Genomic DNA, 23,448 nt, shown 5'->3' with positions numbered 1-23,448 from the left:
GTGAAGATGGACAGAGACATGGCAATCTGGGAGTCTAACCTTTTTATCTACTGGGTATAGGTTTTTCATTCTGTATATTCCCTGCAGCTTTGATTTTTCCAGCTAGTAGGGCAAATTATGCTCTTAGTTACATTGCTGTACATTTACTGGCTCTTTCACTGACATAAATAACAAAGGAAGATATATCAAATCTGGTTTTATTATTGCATTAAAAACTGCTGTCTAGATGACTGCAGTAGATTTTGTATTTATTATGTTACTTCCAAACCATCAGAAATAAGCAGTAAAGGCAACAAATAAGAGCTGGACTCAGTTGAAGGGTTCTGTACTTTTCCCATGCAGTAATTCTGCTAGACATTCTTTCTACACATGTTCTTTATCCACACAAGTCAATATTTTACATTTAATTAAACGTTCTGTCTTGTCTTAGGAAAAACTTCCTGATTTATGGTAGGCCTGTAAGTGTGGTTATCATTGTCCTTGGCACCTATTCACCTATTTCTATTTCAGTACCTAAACTGAGATTCAAATTTTCTTGGAAAGCAGCAGACTGTCACTGTGAATCATAAGTTTGACAGGGCTGAATTTCAGGAACAGGAGGAGCACAAAAATAGGCTTGGAAAAGAATCTTTCTTGGTCAGTAGAATTTCGTAGTGCAGTTGCTTATGCCCAAGGAAATAAGGTCTTCAGAGCTGCCACTTGTGTTGGCCATAGTTTTATTCAAAATTTGTTTGACTGTAGGACCCTTAGTTATACCCATCAAGAAGAGTATTTCAGAGCTGTAATAAAAAGTAGGCCAACGAAATAGTTCATCAGCCCCGTATGCTTTTATCCAACAAAGCAGTGCATTTATTTAATGCTGAATCTTTATAATCTCACTTTTGCTGTGGGATATGGGTTTGGTCCAAGTATTGGGGTAGTAAGAATGTCGTTGCTGCTTAGCATACCCTTTCACAAGGGAGAAGAGCTCTCTCCACAAAAAAGGTGTCTTAAATAGTCTCACCATTGTTAGTCCTGAGGCTAGCTGGGGCAAACACAACATTCCCAGGTATATGAGATGCTTTATCTAGAATAATAAATAAGTGCTCATAGGATATACACTGCTATTACTTCCCATAATGGAATCAGTTTGCAACTAAAGGGCTTTTTCAGTTTTTCCATGTCAGTGTGCACTAGGCCTATGTATAAACTTGGGTCCGAGAGCATGAAAATCTTAGGCAAAGCTCGGCCTGTGGTGTATTCCCACAGAACTCTGACGCTGTATGATGGAGTAACCAGGAATGCAGGTGCACTGCTGAGTGCCTGTGTTACACAGTTTAGGTACATCCTTACTATCCCAGAAGCTCAATAGGGCCCTTTTAGGTAAAGAGACTAATATGTCTAAAGAGTTTCTTTACCAAAAGCTTTTGGTGATGCCTGAATGACTTTAAACTAAAATAGAGATGACAGTGTGCAATGAAAAAAATACCTGAAACAAAACATTGTTCAGTTTGACAAGCATATCCAGAAAAAAAATCACAGATTGTCCATCCACCCTTTGAGTGGTGAAGGTTAATGGTGACTGAGACCACCATTGTAGTGAAATAAGGGTTTAACTTTTGGTTCTATGGATCCCTAACATAAATATTTGCAACATATTTTTTCCACACTTTTAACTGATGCTTCTTTGAATGCTCAGGTTTCTTAGCAAAATTCATCTCTAGGTGTTTCTGCCATTCATACAAATTTGGAAAGCAGACACAGAGAAGGCACAACATGTGATGAAAGATAATGTTAGTAATTGATAACATCTGTTCAGAAAGGTTTCTTCATGTTCACTTATATTTATTTGTATGATTTTGTAATATTTTTTGGTATTGTGGCATGCTCTATGCATATTACTCTGGCTACTCTTTAAATAGTTATTCAAAATTATGTTCAAGCATGCAAATATATATAAGTATATGAGTGTAAACGCATGTGGCACTTTAGAGGAACATGAAAGATAACATCCCTCCCCACAGAAGATAAACTGTAACCCAGACAGAAAAGAATTTTTGTGATGACAATTTAAAACAAAAGGGAAAGAATGGAGTGGTTAACGCTGAACAGATGAGCACTTGAAAGTTTCTAGAAAGAATCTGATCATGCACCGGAATCTGTAGAGGACCACACTTCTTAGAGAAAGAGAAGGCACTATTCAAAGCCTGAGAGACATGGAAGGAACTAAGTCCATAGTGGAGTAAGAAAGAAAACAGTAGGAATAATGGCTGTAAGAAACATAGGTCTGCATGGGGTAAAAGAAGATAAGAACATGAATAGAGACAGAAAGGAAACTGGAATCAAGTATTCAAGGACATGATGTCATAGTATGAAGATTTTTGTTACTTTATATAGAATATTTCCTAAGACATGCCACAAAATCTTCATATGTAATCAGAAATGTGGATGCTTTTCTGAGTTTCTCAACATGTTTCTTCCTCATGTTTCTCAACATAGTTTTCTTCTACATGCTAACATTCTATTTCTTGCATTAGAGGGAAAGAGAATCAGTTCTTGCAATTTTCACAGTTAAGGATACTCTGCTGGAAAAAAAAATGCAATTTGTGAGGATCAGGGAAAATGCCAAGGAAATAGCCACTCATCACGAGTGGCTATTTAAACCTATCCCAGGGTTGACCCTCAAGGAATATTTGCGCTACAAATCAAGCTCACAAGAGATGCACATGCCAGAAGTAGGCATTGACCTTTATTCAGGCCATTTGTATACATGTATCATGATGTAGCCCTTAAATGCCTAGAGGTTTGTATCTTCCCATTGGCTAGTTCACTGGAGAGAAATCACCATTATCTAGGAAAGGATTAGCGTTATGGAGCTAAGATGGCTGATGATCTCCAGAAGAGACAAGGCAGTTTTGTAGCTAATGGAGAAATATATTTTCTCTCTGTCTGCAGCACTTAAGTTTCAGCTTGGTGAGTTGCACCATGGTTTTTACATAAATTAATATGGATGGAATTCCTCTGAGCAGCAGAGAAATTTTCTGAGCTACCCATTTAGGCCCCTTTCATATAATCAGTAGAATAAAACAGATGCTTCTAAAGAATTGTTTGTCTCAACGTTGGCACCTGAAGCAGGTTGGATGCCATAGGTCAGTAGCATGAAATTGGCTATTTTCTCCCTCTGTATATAAGGGAAATCCTGAATTACTAGCTTAGAGTTCTATACCTGTCTGTACTGTAGTCATGAGAAGGCAGGTGAAGTGAATCCCATCCTGTGCATCTCCTGAATGATTATTTTAATTTGTAACTGCTGCAGCAATGTAGCCCATCTTACTGCTCTCACCAGATGCGGATTAAATTTGGCATTAGAATTCATTAATAATTTTGGCATTTTTTGCCAATAATGCTTTTGTTCAGACATGTAAGTACATGTAAATTAAAATAATTGACCCTATTGCAAAATGTTATAGTAGAAAAAGATTCACTCAATTTCTAAAGCAATAAACACAATATTTTAAACCTAATTTATTTGGCAGTGATTTGCTCCCATTGATTTAGGAAGCTGGATGCTTACATTTCTTAAATTGTCACCTTATCACCTTATGGAAAGTAAGAATTTCATAGTTCTTGAGTGCAAGAATATGGACTAAAAAGTGATTCTGAGTAACTGTCTGCTATGTGGAGACTATCCCTTGAGCACAGGATAATATGGGGTGAAAAGATGAGATTATGTGGTAAATTACTATTGTAATGATGCATAAAGTATCTAAATTAAGATTACAATAGCAAATCGTAAATATAATTTACAGCTCTTCGGCATTGCCTTTTCAGGCTCACTTTTAAAACAGATATAATCTTCTGTAGAGGTGTACCTGTTTCACAGAACTGGGAAAGGATCTCAGGTTGTGGGGAATATGCTAAGTGTCTGTCACAAAGCACCTGTAGAAACCATACCTAAACAGTGATTCAATGGCAAAATTCTTTAACTGGGCTGATGAAATAATACGAGTTTAAATTTAAACTTCAGTCACAGTGGTAGAAGGCATGCAATTTCAGTTTTGTTCTTGTTCTGCTGAATTTAAATGATAGTTTTACAAAAATAAATAAGTATTTATAGTCTAATTTTAGATGGTATGGTAAAAGAGCTATCAGTCACAACATCTTGTCCTTTAATCCACCAATATATATTAATAACACACACTACAACTAATAAACAGCCTGTCACGTCTGACAAAGTTCCGTGATGTAGGTAAGTGGTCAGTGGATAGATACTAACATCCTCCTGCACTTCCTTGTGAAATTAACAGATGTGAAGATCAAGAGTTTACTAACTGGAAAGGTAACATCCAGATGAAGCAATCTGCCACTTAAAGGAGAAGGATAGGAAAGCAATAAAACACATCTACAAGTAATAGGTGAAGTTGATGGCAATGATTCAAGTCGAGAAAGTTGTTGAGAAATAAAATTGCTGTGACAATGAAGAGCAGCAGATATAAGCGATTCTTTACACAGCACATAAAATTATTAATTCCACTTCTTTAGAAATAACTGACAACATGAAAGCCATGCTAGATATTTTTGTACATATGTTCCACAGCATAATAGATTTTTTACTTTGCCTTCAGGAAAGCATATGTATTTCCACCAGAGCTACAATTTTTTGTGTTTATTTGTAGTCTTCCAGGTCCAACTGTATTGCTTCATCAGCAAGTTTTGCTCCCTCAGTGCTCATCTATAGCCTCTGTATTCAAGAATTCATTCTTTACAGGGAGAGTTTCTTCACTTATTTTATGTCTTCATTATAGGTATTGTCTTCAAGGAACCCTACACAGGAAGATACAGGTGTAACTTATATGCATGGCATTATTGTCATCTGTCTCTGCATTTAATTTAGTGTTATCCATAGAAACCACTACTTTTAGGAGCAGTTGAAATTACAGAGATGATTACTTAGTGTTGTGATGCTTACAGTCATTTGGAAATGATATATTTTACCCTCATTCTTGATGAGATACATTTTGGACTTTGAAGGATGATTTGGGACCTTCCTCACAGTCTCTTACTTTTTTTTTTTAAATACGAAGTTCAAAAGTGTGGATAAATAGTGAAATCGCATAGGCTTACAACACAGACATCCATCAATGAAAAAGAGAAAGAACTGCAAAACGTTTTGTTGTCCTTTGCTGTGACAGGTAAAGAGATGCTCAGAGGTGCTAAACTTGCTTATATTATGCAACTGAGATTAAATATCAGCACTTGCCCAGATACGAAGAAGCAGTACCGAGTAATTAAATCAAAATAATAGAAACTGTACAGGTGGTTGAATCAGAATAAGCAGAGAAAACAAAAGAAGCAGAAAATAGATGAATAGAACCTCTGCTGCTCCTGACTATAAAACTGCTGTGCTCTACTCCCTAGGTTAGAAATGCATCGAGCTTCATAGGCGGTTTATCTCTACTGTTTTTCCCTTTTAGCAATGGTATTTCTTCAAGAACTCAATTTAAAAACAAGGCATTTTATTTCTTTTTATCTCATCTTTTTATCTTTAGTGATTTTTTTTCAACCACAGTTCCTTTGGGAAGTGGCAGTGTCCAATTCCAAGAAGCATTTCTGATTAAAAATAAATACAAAATCTGGGGTCATTCAAGTCTCTGTGCTTGAAGAGAAATCATATGAAATCTTCATGATATTTTCACATTTTGTGCAGCTACCAGTAAGGGAACATGACAGAGGAAATATTTTATTCATAATAGGATCATATAATGATTTAAAGTAAAATTAACTATATAAAACTAAGTTTTAGAATAACTTTAAAGTTGCCAGGGAAGAGGAATGTCAATCCATTCCATTCCTACCAGTTTGATGCCAGTGCCAGGAAGAGATGTCCAGCACCTGGAGAGGGATCAGGTCAGCATGAGAGCACCTGAAGAGCATCACAAAGGAGTTTCAGCTGCTCCAGCTGGTAAGTCAGCTTCATGAGGGACTCAAATGCAAAGGACTATGCAAAGGCACATAGTATGGGGCATAAACAAGGAATTAGAGATGTGCACACAACTGCAGGGCAGTGATCTTACTGGCATTGTGGAGACACCAAAAAGGAGGGGCTGGTGGGAAATGTGAAGGCTTGGCTGCAGAGACCATGAAATGGTGGAGTTCAAGGTCCTTGGGGCAGTGAGGATGAGGCATAGCAAGTTCACTGCCCTGGACTTCAGGAGAGCAGACTGGGCCTCTTCAGGTATCTGCTTGGTACAGAGGGAGCAGGGCCCCAAGGAAGCAGGTTAATCTTCAAGGATCACCCCCTCCAAGCTTGGAATCAATGCATCCCAAGAAAGAGAAAGCCAGGAAAAAACATCAGGAGGCCTGAGTGGATGAACAAGAAGCTCCTGGACAAAACCAAACACAAAAAGGAAGCGTACAGAGGGTGTAAGCAAGGACAGGCAACCTGGACAGAGAGATTGTCCAAATGGCCAGGGATCTGGTTAGGAAAGTTAAAGCTCTGATAGAAATAAATCCAGTCAGGGACATTCAGGGCAGCAAGAAAAGCTTCTGTAACATTGGTGATAAAAGGAAGAGTAGAGAAAATGTGGGCTTCTGCAAAAGCCTCTAGTACTCACACTTTTCCAGCAGCCACCTCGAAATTCTTAGACAAATTCCTGGAAGTCCTCCAACCAACCCAGGCAAGAAAAGAAACCCAGAAATAGATGTGCAAAGTGTTATGGCTGTTAGCTGCCTCTGCTGCACCCTGGGCAAAAGGAGGCAAAGTTTAAATAAATTAATATTAGTTATATAGTTCTATAATGTCTATTTTTTGAGTAGCCAAAAATAGTCTATTTTTAGAGTGAGTCGGCTTTATACCTTACTGGTGTATATACTATAAGACATCCAGACATGTAAATAACTTTACCTGAAAGGAGTTTTATTTAAAGCTAATTAGCACAAAGGAGTTTTGTATCTTCCACATGAGCAGAATGCCTGAACATTCTGCTTTTCTTAACACTGTTATGAAAGTTGTGCAGAAGAAAATGTTGAGAAACTTCTCTCCCACATTAAACAACTAAGATGCTTTCTCTTAAGCAGACCATTATTAATTGTTTTCAGAACTATTTCAGAAGATTGATTCATGCATAAAAATGCATTTAGTCAAGGATTTCAGGTTTCAGCAACTCTGCTTAGAAAAGCTTTATAATTTTCTTCTTGAAGAAAGATCTTTAATTACACTGGAGCAATAGAGTGGGATTTATGCATATATTCTAATTATGTACTAGTAAAACTGAAAAGCTCTTCGTTAAAACCATGTGGAGAAAAATCAGACACATGCCAGCACTTCATTACTGAGAATTTAAGAGGAATTGTGTGGTGGCTTATTATCAGTATTACATAAATAGAAGGGCACTCTACATATTGCATATGTCGACACAATCTTTTAGATTAAAAAATAGGGCGATTTTGAGAAAACAGAAGAAGATGCAAATTAACTCAGTTAATTAAACCAAACCAATTAATTCTACACTAGCACCTTACTACCTGTTTAGTAGACCAAGAATAATAATAAACATGTTATTTCTAAGTTAAATCTGTATATACATCTCCATGCACAGATATCTATGGAAAATATAATATGAAAGATCAAAGTTCACTCAACCCTAACCTAATTAGATCTAAATAATCACCAAATAATATGATTAGATCATATAATTGTTCATAAGAATTACATGCTTATGGCATGATCAGAATATACAGCAGACTTTCTGTTTAAACGAGCCTTTAAGATGAAGGGTTTTCTCATGCTGTAAACAGGAACAGCTGGTGCACAGGCTGCATTACAACACACTGGAATAGAAATACAATAGATTTATTGTTACTTCTAAAATTGTGTACAAAGAAGTCATTCATATTTTAAACACAGAATTACTGAGCACTTCTTGCCAAATCGCAGACCCTCATGAACAATTCCCTTTGAGTCACAAGCACATGACTTTTCACTTCTGAGGGTCAGTCCATAAGATGATAAAATAATCAAGACTCGTGAAGGGATTGGGTATGTACAATATCCAGCTGCTGACTCCAAATTCATAGAAGGGAGCTGAATAAACTATGAATCTGAGCAGGGTAGAGAGGGGATAGCAGTAGAAGTTAGAAATAAGAATGGAAAAAACTGTGTCTGTGAGTCTCTGCTGAAGCTCACATTTGGCCAACTCCTGCAGCTCTTTCTTTGTTATTGAGACCTCTTGTATTATACACCCAGCCATAATAAAAAAGGATATTGCTGTATATTCTAATTGAGCCAGCTCATTAAACATAAAGAGAGTTGACATAGTGGTTTGATTATGGGGAAGGTTTCTTGTGGCTGTGTGTGTAAAATACCTAGCTCATTATTTTTTAAGTAAAAAAAGCAACCTAAATTATGCATAACACACATATCATTGCATGATTAAACAGCATAAATAATTTTATAATATTTTAAAGATCTCATTTTTACCTCTATCAGTACGTATTTTTAATGAAAAGAATTACTGAATTTTTTAAGGGTAACTTTAAAGGAAGACACATATGAATGAGAAACTTCCACTATCACCAGTTCTAGTATTGTCCTATTACGGACAAATTTCTTACGTAATTTTTTTCTTAAACTGATCAAATTTGATTTTAAGCTTCTAAGGTTTCTTGTCTAAATTACTCTTATGAGAAGAACTACAGACTTACAGAATGGTTGAGGTTGGAATGGACCTATGGAATTCATCTGGTCCAACCCCTCTGCTCAAGCAGAATCACTTAGGGCTGCTTGGCCAGGATCATGTCCAGATGGGCTTCTGAATATAAGGATGGAGACTCCACATCTGCCTGGGCAACCTGTGCCAGTGCTTGGTCATTCACAGAGCAAAAAAGTGTTTCCTGACGTATTCACAGAACCTTCTGTGTTTCAGTTTGTGCCCACTGCACAAACTGGTCCTGCTGGGCACCAGGATCCATTGACTTTGCACCCTCCCATCAGTTACTTACATATATTAATGAGATCCCATCTCATCCTTCTCTTCTCTAGGTTAAGCAGGACCATCTCTCCAGGTTTGGCCTCACAAGTCACTGAGTAAAGGGGTAGGATCACCTCCCTTGACCTGCTGTCTATATCTTGTCTAACACAGCCAAGGATACCCTTAGTCCTGGCAGACAATACCCACTGCTCTCCCCTCATCTACTTGGCCAGAAATTTCACTGTAAAAATTTATCAAGTTGGTCAAACATGTATTCCACTTGGTCAAACCATGCTGGCCATTCCTGATGATTTTCTTGTTCATGTGCCTGGAACTAGTTTCCAGGATTAGCCACTCCACTGCCTTTCCAGGGATCAAGGTGAGGTTGATTGGCCTGTAGTTCCCTGGCTCCTCCTTGCCCTTCTTCAAGATAGGAATAACATTTCCTTTCCTGCAGTCTTCAGGTACCTCTTGCAGTTGCCATGATTGATTAAAATTTATCCAGAGTGGCCTTGCAATGACATCAGCCAACTCCCTCAGCATCACAGGTGCATCCCATGGGTGCCTGCTGACTTATGCATGTTCAGACCATCAAGAACTCCAACTGTTATTTCTGCAGTTAGAGCAGGACTGAATTTGTGTGTTGTGTGCTTCCCACATACAAAGTGTTTGCTGATAGAGAGAGGCAAAGTTAAACAATAAGAAATGCACATGAGGGGAAGGGAGGGGAGGGGAAGGGAGGGGGGAGGGGAGGGGAGGGGAGGGGAGAGGAGAGGAGAGGAGAGGCAGAGAGAGGAGAGGAAGAGGAGAGGAGAGGAGGAGGAGAGGAGAGGAGAGGAGAGGGAGAGGAGAGGAGAGGAGAGGAGAGAGAGGAGCAGGAGGAGGGAGAGGAGAGGAGAGGAGGAGGAGAGGAGAAGGAGAAGGAGAGGAGAGGAGAGAGAGAGAGAGGAGAGAGAGAGGAGAAAGGAGAGAAAGAGAAGAGAAGAGAAGAGAAGAGAAGAGAAGAGAAGAGAAGAGAAGAGAAGAGAAGAGAAGAGAAGAGAAGAGAAGAGAAGAGAAGAGAAGAGAAGAGAATTAAGGACCAATGAGCACCTGTCACTCTCTGATACCCTTAAAAGTTATCTTCATCATTTTTCCCAACCAGAGATTGCTAGCTGCAACCGAGAGAAAAAGGGTTGAAAAGCAGTATTGGGTTTCACACAGTGTTCCACATAAACCAGAGGAATGGGAAAAAATTACCTATTGATACAGCTGTTTTGTCTGGCAGACACTCTCAATTTCTCAGATTTGCAGTAAGAAGAGACTTCTTGGTACATGCAGAAAATCTATAATAAAAAGTTTTTAAAATAAATTGCTGTTGATTTAAAGTAATACATCCATACATAGTATAACTATCAATATTATCTGTATCACGGTTTTTCACAATAAACAGTCAAAATGACTGAGTTATGAATGCTGAAAATATAACCCAACTTTCCTTTCCTAGGCAGAGACCAGGAAAACATTTACTAAAAACAGTTTTGTTGGTATAGGTCTGTTTGCTTTAGAGTCAGTTTTGGCCTTCTGAGATGGATTGTGAAGCAAACATTTTTCCCCTCTCAATCTCTGTGTGTTCTGCTCTCACTATTCACCTCTTTGCAAGTCCTGTGCACCTATAGCACTCATTATGAACAGACCTGGCTAAAGTTTTTTTTTCTGAAGAGAGCTAGGGGTTAGCAATAAGATGTGTCCAGAAATATTACTAACTTCACACAATGTTGTGTGTATTGCATCTTGGCACAAAGGTAAAGTTCACTGGATCTTGGTACAGAAGTAAAGTTGAGTTGTTAATTTCCTTAAATCTACTGATTCAATAGTACACTTACATATATTTTAAATTCTATGGTTACAAGTAAACGGGCTAGGAACTTTTCTTTTAAAAGAAGGATCAATATTCCCTTTACAGTACTATATCTAAAGAAAACCAGATCAAGGTAAACAAATCCTAGAATGATTTAGTTCATTCAACACATGGAAATGATATGAAAGTTAGTTAAAAAGTAATATTCGTATATATAACTGGTTTGTGATTGTTCATTCTTGTCCCACTGAGATTTTCTTATTTCACAAAATGAGCTGATTTTCTTTCTCCTGAAGAAATGATATGAGCTGCCTCTACACAGGCTAATGCAGAGCTATATTTCTACCCCAGAGAAGTAACAACTCACTATGGATTCTTGCTTAAAATACCAGCATGGTCTGGGCTAGTAGACACCTATCATTGATCTGCACAGCAAGCTGAACCCCCTGTTTAGACATGAGGATGATTCTGACCTTTTTTCACAGTCCTCAATGGAGCTGTCTTCTGTCTTGGAAACCTGTATTTCTTCAACCAATTCCTTTCTTTGTCAAGTAGGAGACCTTCTTGGCATGTGTAAGAGTCCCATACCATCCCAGAAAGCAGTCAAAAGAAAATTTAGAGAAGCGAGGAACTGAACTCTTCAGGCCTTCAGTCACCAGAAGTAATTCACTGTCAAAGAGACAGTCAGAAGTCTTCTTTTTAGCACTGCTAATACCCATTAAGGACAAATGCCACCAGCCTGAAACTGAGCTTTCAGGCAGGTAAATGTTCCCAGTCCATCAATGGGCCCCTGAGAGACAGTGAGGCACCACTGCTGCATTCCTTGAGTTGCTGTCTCTTTTTCCAAATCACATGACTAGACAGGTGTGGAAAGTGACTGGTTCTTCTCAGGAGATAAGTTTAGTAGAAAGAGATTCTGTTCTGTGCTTATGTAGAAAGGTACTATACAACAAAACATTACTTGAAGGGAGAAGGGGAACCTAAGTCTGTTCTTGATGCACTGATGCCTCAAAGCCCATCTCTGTCTGTCCCTTCACCTTGTAGTCCCTCCAACAAGAGAGGTCTTCCACAGCTTTCTGCACATTCTAGTAGTTTTTAGTCTAGAAGTAGAGTACTCAGAGAAGAAGATAAAAGAATAAAAGGTGGGGTAATATGTCCTGACTCTAGGCTCCAGGTTCAGGATAGTATCAGGGGAACAAGGGAAGATTTGGAAATGTGTGGGAAGCATCTTGGAAACAGATTTTTGTACTTGTTGCATGTGTGGGCAGCCACCCACCATGCCTTATGTTAGGCACTGAATAAAATGACGTTCTTCATTCAGCTCTCACAGGACCCCGGCTTCTCTAAAAGGACTGGGCATGCATAACAGCAGGATGCTGCATAGGGATGTGAGAGGGGCTTTGGGCTTGGTGCTGTGAAACCTTTTTTACAAGTGAGAGTAAAGCAGAAAGTTACTATTTGGGATACAAGAAATGTTCTTTCCCTACTCTAGCCAGCTGAGTCAATTTTCTGCCTGTAATAAGGAGAAGAAATAAAGAAATCTAGTGCCTTCAGGAAATGAGTGATAGAGGACAGGAGGAAGGATAGGACTCACCGAATCATAAAATATGGCAAGTTAGAAAGGACCCATCAGGATCATTGAGTCCAACTCCTGGCCCTGAACAGGACCACTCCCAAGAGTCACACCATGTGCCTGAGAGTATTGTCCAGACTCTTCTTGAACCCTGTCAGGCTTGGTGCTGTGACCACTTCCCTGGTGAGCCTGTTCCATCACTCAACCACCCTCTGGGTGAAGAACCTTTTCCTGATATCCAACCTAAACCTCCACTGGCACCCCTCCAGGCCATTCCCTTAGGTCCTGACACTGGGCACCACAGAGAAGGGATCAGTGTCTGTCCCTCCTCTTCCCCACATGAGGAAGTTGTAGACTGCAATGAGGTCTCTTCTCAGTCTCCTCCAGGCTGAACACACCAAAGAAAAAGATGTAAAGAGCAGGACTCTTTATATCAGGACAAATCAGAATAAATCAGGACAAGTAGAATCAGTGTAGCTGCAGATGATACAATAGATAATATTTTTCACATGGAACCAGATCCACAAGAGTATTAACACAACATCAGGTGGGTGAAAGGTCTAGGAAACGTTAATTCTTACTGCAACTATGTGAGTGAGATTCCTCATTTGCTTTTCTATGTTGTAAGGGGCACATGTCATTAAGCCAGTATCACATGCAGCCTTGGTGGACCTTAACACTTTAAACATTTAGCAATGGCAAATATATATATATGCTGGCAATACAAGTAAGAACTGTCATGCAATAAGTATCAATACAGTAAGGTAGTCTGTTTGGCATTTCAAAAATATTGGGCATCATAAACACGGTTGATGTGTCTAATACTGTGACTGAGAGATGTTAAAGTATAATGAGCAGCTGTCTCTGCTTTTGGTTCCTTATATAAGTCAGGGATTTTTTTCCACGGATGTTGGAAGGAATGTGTATCCTTAAAGCTGAGAACAGCTGGGCATGTATCCCCACTGGAACCCGATAATGTCATCTTAGGTTTCAAATGGACCACAAATATCCACATCTAGTGTTAAGTCCCAGAAGGGGGACTTCGATATATTGAAATTGATAGCTTACTGTGGATCATCCCAGAATATAGAAGATGAAATTGTACTATCAGTAAACATTAATGCTCGAGTTCCTCTCAACCAGGACTGTGAAGTCACATGAGGTATGATATTCAGAGATGCCCCAGAAATTCAAAGTATGGATATGATTGAAGTTGTGAGGTCTCAAAAATATCCTTGTTAGGGCAGCCATTGGAACAGATCCAGAATACTGTAAATGTAGGTATGGGTCTGTGTGTTGTGGCTGTTCAAATGCCACAATCTAGTTACAAAGTACACCAGCACTCAGACAAGAACTTTTGGGAAGCACCAACAGCAGGCTGTATCACAATTGAAGGTGAGGTAGGAGCTCAGTGTGACAGAAACTGAGGTGAAATGCATCAAAGAGATGAGGGAATTCATGTTGCTTGGAAACACAGCTGAGAGTGTGCAGACTAATACCTGGTAGTAGAGATGAAGCAGTTTTTGCTTGGACCAGTACTGCAACATATTTCCTAAATAAACCACTATAGTTCAAACGATATATTTAAAATGATATAATTCCATGCTTAATATGCTAACTAGAATTAAGAAAAGAGCATTTAAAAGTTTGGAATTACTAGGCTGGAACAAGAATGATCACTTATTAAGCATATTAATTTTTCGTCATGAGTGATGAATCTTGAAAACCACAGTGATTCATCAAAATAATTAAATTCCATTTGCTTTTCAGATATAAATGCCAACACAGCTTGCGAAAGTAATCCTTGCTTGCTACTCAGAAGACTAAACTTTCATAAATGTACCTTCTAAACTGCATTTTTTCTTTTTCATCTATGAGGTAAGAAAAAAAATCATTACTTTATTCATTCTGATTATAATCTACAATGTTGTTCATGCTAATCTTGCTAAAATAATTAGTTTTTCAGAATTGCGTTCACATGTAGCACAGGGATAAAAAAGACCCATTTCCTCAATTGCTGACAGTGCTAATTTCATTCGGATTTGCTTTTATCTGTTTTATCAACAATTCAGGCTACTGGATCCCTTGACTACGGAATTTAAAAGTCCTGATGTTTTCAGGTGACAGCAGTATCAGTCTTTGTAATTCCAGAACATCTGTGGAATACATAGATGTAGTAGACATCTACATATATTTTTTTTCAGACTTCGTATTTTCTTTATTGATAGTAACAAATCAAGAAGGGTGTTTTTGCTACCCTTTGCAAGACCTCTGTAATTTCTGCTGTGACTCTTCAGTACAGACCAAGAGCATTTATTCAGTATTGTAACAGCCCTAGACACAAAACCTCCCAAAGAACCTCAATGTCAAACCACAGTAAAGAAAGTCCTGAAACTAGTAAATTGTACTGACACACAGGTTGACTACTCTTACCCCATAGAACAAAGCACTATCTTGTCTTAGCCCCTGTCAAGGCTCTGAGTGCAGCCTGACACACATCCTCCCAGACAGGGGGCTGGCTGTGCCCAAGGCTAGCTCTGACATGGTGCAGGTGTGTAATCTTGGGCTGGACGGAGCTGGGAGAAGCTCTCCTGATTCCTGCAAAAGGGAGAAAGAAGTTAAGTTGAATGTATTCCCAGTTAATCTCTGATCCTCACTCAATTTTTTATAATGCACAGGTGAGAACATATTTTTCAACAGAAACAATTAGCCATTTGAAGGATGTTTTTTCTTACTCCTTCAAATCTAATCCCTATCCCCAAATCCTAACCCAAATATATTTTGATTGATAAAAGGCTCAACTTGTTACTGACAATTATAAGCACCCAGCATTCACGAAGAAATTTCGAATTTATAAGAATCCAATACGTTTTTAACATGTTATTTTATTTACTTTTTCCTTATTCTTTCAAATCAAGCACTCAGATCAAGTTTCCCTCTGGAATCAATATGCCTGTAAATTCTCATTTTGTTTTAAAATGAAGTTGATATTCACAGGAAATCAGTTGCCTCCAGGAAGTGGACCTTCAAAGAAAAAAAAAAAAGACTATTTTGATACTTTGAGTAATGCTTAGGCTGCCTGAAGAGCTCTTACTGAGAGTTAAAGCTAGCACAAGCTGCACTAGATGAGTGCAGCACAGGATATTGATAGCGTTTGGCAAACACAATATATTTTGGAATAAACTACTATAGTAGCGAACACATATATTTAAACATACTTCAAAAATCTCAGCTGTTAATCTGATTTGCCAAAATTCAGGTCTTTATTTCCTTCATTTTTCCTACCTCCTGCTGATCTTACCCTTCTTTGTTTATAAGGTCTACAAGGTCAAGGCTGTCTCTCATTAAAGCTGTACTTTTTATTGCATTGCCTTCAATCATCATGCTAGAAAATGTTCTCTATGCCAAGTAATGTAGATGGGTTTGTAAGTATATTGTTTATTATTCAAGTCCTTTGGGACAAGGATCTACATCCATTCTAGCAGGACACAGTGGCAAGGGAGACAGCACTGTGATTCAAGAACTGACTCATTGTCCCCTGCACCTCAACAACATGGGCCTTCCATCAATGGATGGGGGTTATGACCTACTCTGAATCCCTAACTTGGTGGTACAAGGCTTCCTGGGACATCCTTGGAGAACCATAGTTGGCTGAGCCCACTCGGGTCACTTTCCTGATGCATGCAGCACTGGAATCCCTATGCACATTCTCCCATCGGTGTTTGGGAGCAGCATGGAGAGGCTGCTCTGAAAGGAGAAGCAAACCTGAAGCTGCAACAACACCAAGGCAGAGAAGGCAGCAGCCCTGATGAAAAGAATGAAGCACCTGAATGAGAAAAGCAGATCAGGTCTGGTGACTGTAACCATGGTTGGACATAGCCCAGTGATTACCAGTGTAGTCTGTAGTGCCCATACAGGTCAGGGACTAGGTCAGAAAGCCAAGTGTGTGGATTGGAGTCAGAATCAGGGAGGTATGAACAACCATATTTGCAGCATGACTCAGGCACAGAACCAGGATGACAGCCTGAGCTTATGTCGTGGTCCCAGAAGAATAAGGGGAAGGCTCCCCAAAGCAGCTTCTCATGTCTCCTCAAGGCCCTCAGTGTATCACAGTTGCTCCTGATTCTCGGGATGGGGAAGGATTCATGCTCATAATTCCCAGCTGTCCTGGAAATTAATTGATTTAGTCCATTTCGGAGTATGAACCCATTTTATGTTAACCTGAGGATTAGGAAAGTGAACTGACTTGGCAGAGTTGCATTCTTGGCAAAGCTGCATATATCCTACAGGACATCCTAAACATTACTTCAGTAACCTCTGCCATCGCAGTAAGGGATCAGTAATACCCTCTTGTAGATTTGAAATAGAATTTAATTTGTGTTTTAACATACTCAACTGTTTTTGTTTTATATATCTTTAATTATCTGAACTGGGAGACTCTTAAGTATTTTTCATAAACAATAAATTAATCTTGACAAGCCCCTAGTGAGATTTTCTTAAATTTATAGTAGAATAAAATCAAAATATGGAGCTAGGAGACAGCTGCCTGTCCTAATTTATCAGCTTCCTAAAATCTGAAATTACAAGTAATTTTCAAACAACTTCAAGGTTTTTTTCAAATTTCACTTACATAGATTTAAAACAACGGTATTACTAAAAATTTGATAGTTTATGAGAGATATATATCATTCATTTACATAGATTAATGGATGAGTCTTTCATTAAAAAGTAGTATTTAATACCCAGCAAGTGGGTATGTATATATATAAGTATACCAGCAGAAAATTAAAACCATATATACCAACTTTTAGAAGCATATTTATATGTACACATTTAATATTTTTATTTTAATGTGATATTTAATGTTATTAAAGCATAATTCATGGTTTTAATATTAATTCATATGTATTTTAAGACTTTATTGAGTTTAATATTCCAAACATAGCAAACAGTTTGTGTCAAATACCTCATTATCCATTTGTAAAAACAAGTATCTTATAAATGCAGTAATTGGTTAAGAAGATGCAAAATACAAGTTTGAAAACTAGCTATAAAGGGAATGGTTTGCAATACATTACCTAAAATATTCCAAGGAAAAGTATTCGTTTTCTACCTCTTTCAATTGATGAGAATCCACTGATTTTCTTACAAGATCATTCCCAATTTATAAAGGAAAGAATTATATTTTTTGAGCAACAGCAAACATGCCATACACCTGTCACAAAAATCACAGGCAGAATTGTTGGTGAGATGTTTAGAGGTCCTTTAGTCCATTTTGCTACTGGATACCATTTGGTGGGTAAGCCTTCGATTATGACACTTTGAGCCTGGCAGTCCAGCTAATTCTCAGCCTATCTAACAATTGATTCATCCAGCTCATGTGTCTTCAAGTTCCCAGTGAGTTCCCTGCCGGAGATGATGCCAAAAGTCTTACTAAAGGAAAGTATATTACATGCAACAACAAATAACAGCAAAGAGTAGTAAAAAGTACCTCAGTTGCCCAGAGTGCACAGTCATATTTTATTGTGTTGCTCTCATATGTGTCACACCATTCCTTCCTTTTCGTAAACACATAAAAGACAGTGCCTAAAAGTGAAACAAATGCATGTGCAAATGAACTCTCCACTAACCAACTGTACATGGAAGAGAAATCAAGTAACACTGTCTCAAGATCTTTGGGATAATAACCTGAAAAGATGACAAAAAAAACATGTCTCATGTAAAATATACAGAACTCTACTGTCTATGTCAAGTGAAAACCACATTTGTTTTCTTATTTCTGTAAATAAGGAGCAGGTTTCGTGGCAAGGTGTAAAAGTCTACAACATTGGACCGAGCAGAAGAGCCTTCTGTTCTTCTGACCATCCAGTCACCAGCCTCATATGAAATTAATTTAGGAATGTACCTTGTTTATTGTAGTCTAGCTGTCAAGCTAAAACCTGACAAGAGGTATCTAAAAAATATTCTGTTTCTTGCCTATAAATATAGAACAAGATCAACTGCTTCATTAAGGGTTACTTTCCATATGCCTCTTTCTTCCTATGTTTTTTGTTCCTAATGGTTCTGTGCAGAAGTGGTATTATTTTGGATGCCTAGAACAGGTAGTATTTGTATTGTGTTTGTACTTTTGCAGGCTAACTGATGGGCAGGTATACCATGAATGAAAGCTTTTAGAGTTCATGCCATAGACTAGTTTTATTTGGCTAAAATAATCGTCCAGCCAACAGTAATACAGTGTGCCTATCAATAAAGATTGTTTATAGGGTATTTATTTAAATGAAAGATGCTTGTCTAATCTGGCCATTTAAAATTGTTTTTCAAAAATATTATGATTTCATAGAATAAGCAATTTCCTGATGGCACCAAGCCACAATTTCTCTTTGAGGATGTACATGCACATTAGAAACATCCCTTAATTTTACATTTTAAGATTGCTAAAGGGATTTCTATCAGTACAGAAGCTGACCCTTAGACAGATGTTTTTGTAGAAGTACACAAGGGCGTTTGCTAATTAGTACATGCAATGCTCAAAGAGGGCATTGCATTAAAAATTCTTCCTTTTAGATATTTCCAGTTTCAAGATTTTCACTTTTTTTTCCTTCAGAAAACCTAAAATTCAAGCAAGTCAGAAAAGTCTACTTTGCATCTACTTCTAAGAACCCAATTTTAAGGATGCAGATGAGATCTGGAGGCTTCTTTATTGATTGGAAAATTATGCTGCAGCTTAAATGAAGAAGATAACTTTTGATCATGTATACAAGTATGTAATTTGACAAAGCGTGACCTTCACTGCTCTTTTACAGAATTCTCCAGGTTTTCCTAATGAACAAAGTGTACCAATTGACTTTTCATCAAAATAGCGAAGAACACACTAACCATCTGTCACTTTGCAGAGCAGCTGCATGGAAGAAGTCTTTAATGAAGATCTCTTGCTTGGCCCTTTCTGTTTTGGAGTAAACTGGCTGAGAAAAACTCAACAGCATCTTAGGAGATTAAATCTTTCCTTCCTGCCTGCCTTCCTTCTTCCTGCCTTCCTTTTCCTTCCTTTCTTTACCAATAATTTGCTCTCTAGTTAGTCACAAACTTCTCTATTGTAAGACAAACTGTCATCAGCTTTGATTACACTACGATACAGAGTTCTACAGGCCTTGATCTAGCAACATTCCAAAGATTTTTCCTTATCAAACCACAGTACAGCCAGCTCAGTAAGATGTAATCATGTGTGCAGCTATAACCCTGCAGCTGATTACATTGATTCTAACACTTCATACTCATCATTTCAGATGTCGCCAGGCACACCCAGGTGTATGGGAGGTGTACGGGAGGAGTGGGGGATTGTGCTGCCTTTTGGATAGTCCTGTATGGTTATCTCCTTAGGGCCATGATAGTTTCCAGATGATTTCTGCTCTTGTAAAATGTAGCAATATTCATGACACATTTTTCTTTCATAAATTAAGGCGTCAGAGTTTCAGAGAGGAACAATAAACTTTGTTTACAAAAGTATCAGGAAGTGAAGAAAACATAATAGAATCTAAGCAGAGAAGGCAAAAATTTAGATTTTACCAGATAAAGTAATATGGTCTTCAAATGTACAGGAGATCAACAGGAACTGCTTGCATCTTAACCGACAATGATCTAATGTCTCCAATGTACTTATAAATGCATTTCTTTTGCTACCCTTGTGAAGCAATATTTTCTGCACATTTAGTTTTCTTTTTCCTCTAACTTTGCTGATCTTATTATTTCTAGAAAAAAATTTCAAAAACAAGCCAAAGAGTTCACAAAAATTTTTTTGAAGATAAAATCTTTCCACTATAAAAGAGGGAAAATTTAATGCCTGTATGTTTGAGGATATAAATTGGTAACCATTTAGTGAACTGATCCTTGTTCTCAGATTACTGTACCAACCTGCTTTTGCTGGTGTCTGGGTGAGACGTCATTGCAAAGAGGAATATCACCTAAGCAACCCTATAATGCTAAAAAGCTTATAGCTGAACTGTGTAGAAGGAAACAGATGGGGCAGTATCTGGAAATTTTATTTGTCAGATATCGCCCATCTGTTTCTCTCCCTATCTGCATGTTTTGCAGTAATATCCATTTTTAGGAAGGCAAGTCAATCTAATTCTACAGATTTGGTTTAATCTTTTGTTTTATTATTTTTTAATTTTTATTTCTTACAATTCATTAATGGCTGGTAGGGAAACATAAAACCCACTCTGATGACTCAGCCAAATAATCTTCATTTCCATTCCATGAGAGGCAAAGTTATACTTCAGGGCAAGATTAGTAGATGTTAACTTTTCGTATAAATTGGATCTAACAATTTTGACAGTTCCTCACATGCAACAGACTTCCTAAATAAATGAATGATATAAAGTATTTTTAAATGCATTCTAAAAGTGAAACGATTATGTGTCATTTCAGACTAAGTTCTAGTTTCTATGTAATGAGTAGCTATTAAAATCAGTAAGTCTTTTTTGGCAGCTATCTGATTCTCTGAAAATAGAGCCACAAAAGGCTTTGCAACAGGTATATTATTTATGGAGAGTACCTAAAGACTTTGGTTGTAAATATTAATTATGGGCTGAGAAATTCTATTTGTTTTCTGCTTCATATTCTTAGCTAAACATAAGCTAACATAATGTCACTGACATTGCTCTTCTATTTTCACAGGATCAAAATTAAAACAAAAGCCACATTAAATAGCAGCACAGGCATAAAGGAAGTTAATAGAAGTCAAGACTAGAAATGAGTGGCACTTCCAAATGACCCACAGAATCCAGTACCAGGCAAGACCATGACTCCTGTCTGTTCCTTATGTGTAAATACCAATACTGAGGTACTAACAGGTGAGCATTTAGCTTTTATAAGAGTTAATGATAAATAATGACAGTAAGTGGGCCAGGTATGCTAATTAGTCTGACTAATTACAGGGGTGGTGAGCAAGGCAAAATGGAGGGGTTGAAACAAAATGACCTCTATTCTGAAATGAGCTCCATCCTGACACCACGTGTAGCTCATCAAACTGTAACCACTCTGCTCTTGACTCTAGCCTCCTCAGCATGCAGTGACTGCTATTGCTGTCATCCTCTCTTCACAGTCTTTCTTGCCAAATTATAGTAACCTTCTCTTTATTACCTAGGCCCAGGCCTATCCTCCCCCTGTTCTTTTGATTATTTTTCCTTTTTTTCCCCCCTAATTTTACAGGATTGCTTTTGGACCTGCAGTTATCTGCATCAGCTTTTAAACTGACAATACTCTGTGACCCTGGCAACAGAAGGCTTCACAAGAATAGTTTTCTATCAGTGTTAGATTCACTCTTTTCTTCATGTGTCCTTTGTCTACTTTGATCTTTAATTCTGTTCTCTACTTTGATATTGATTCCTAGTCACATATCTCATTTCTTTATCCCTTGCCTGTCTTTAACTTGTCTTTTGCCAGCCCCTTCCCTAACACCTGCTTTGGGTGATCATCACCTTGGCATGAGGACATCCTGGTTCCTCCTGACTTGGGTCCAAATCACAGACCATCTCACCTTGCCCCTAAAATGGGTTAATTCTTTGATTCTTGTGGTTGACATATTTCAACTCATCCTAAGTGCTGTATCTGAATCTTCTCTTTATCCTCTAAAGCTTGTTTTTAATGTTTATTTTCTTTATCATTTGATTGCAGTCCACTTAAGAATACAGGGCAGGGTCACACAGGTTATCAAATCCAATCTTCCTGCCTTTTGCAGGCAAGTTTGTCACGGAATTACTTTCATAAATCTGCCAAGGTCTACTTTTAAATAGATTATTTTTCCCCCTCTGCTCTCCTAACAGAAGGCTGTTTCCACACCTTATGATTAGAAACCATCTTCCATTTTCCAGCCTATACTGATCTGTATCTTGTTTATGCTCTTTTCCTTTTATGACAATTCCATCCATTAACATCCCTGTAACACTTAGAACTGTCTCACATCTTATTTTCCTAGGTTAAACAAATCAAACCCTTCTAATCTATGTGTCTCAGATAAGCCCTCCCTTCCCCAGAGGCCTCTGCTCTGTTTAAGTCTGAATAAATTCTTCTTGAACATGCGTGATTGTAATTCCCTATGATATCCTAGGTGGGATGCAACAGTATTAATTTTCATATCTTCACTGGAAATATTTTCCCTGATGCTAAGCTTTATGTATCCTAGGCTCTACTTGCTTATTTCATAGCTGCATCATTCTGGTGACTCAAAAATGCCTTGTGACTCACTGACTTCTACTCAGGAGTTTGGGGTTATATTCTTTATTGATTATTCTCATAACAAACTGTTACTGATATCCCTTATTGGCATGACCCAGGATCTTATAGTGTTTAGGATCTTCTAATTTGTTATGTTTGAGTCATTGAGAATAAAAATTGTATAAACTCACACTGTATATTGGTATACATAAATGCAAAATTTTACAAAACATACATTGGTCCTCCCCAACCATATTTTATCAGCAGAATTAATTTAAAAGCCCCTCTCTTTAATGCAAAGTCATGAAAATATTAAGTCATATCGGTTCCCAGATGAGTCCTTACCTGATTTTACTCATATCTGCCTTTCAACCCAGCACTTCCACCCTAAGTACAAACTGCCATTAATGCCCCTTTAGCCACTGCTTTAGCTGAAAAGTTTATCTAGCTTGTCATGGCCCTGGGTGCAGCTACAGGCTCTGCAGCCTTGCCTCCTCACTCCTATGGGTTTGGCTGCCTGTGCTCAAGGCCGCTTCTGACCTGCCACAGCCATGTAACCTTTTGTCAGGCAGTGGTGACACATCCGATGTGTGAGGAAGAGCTTGGAGAAACTTTGTTGGTTTCTCCCTGCATTTAAGGAGTGGATGCTGCATTTAAGCTCAAGCCCTTGCTCCAGTCGCAGCCTGTTTTACATTGCAGCTGCACCTGTGCATCACTTTGCACCTCACTGATCCTGACCCTGATTTGCAGACTAGACCTCAGATCCGTCTCCCTGCTATGAACCTGTCTGGAGATCTGTAATTTTGTTTGACCCGTGTTATCATCCCCAGATCTGCCTCTTCTACATTCAGAGACTGCAGCAGGCCACTGCTCTG

Source organism: Corvus cornix, chromosome 3 (assembly GCF_000738735.6).
Source record: "Corvus cornix cornix isolate S_Up_H32 chromosome 3, ASM73873v5, whole genome shotgun sequence".
Classification (NCBI taxonomy): Eukaryota; Metazoa; Chordata; class Aves; order Passeriformes; family Corvidae; genus Corvus; species Corvus cornix.
Note: the sequence above shows the minus strand (reverse complement) of the source record.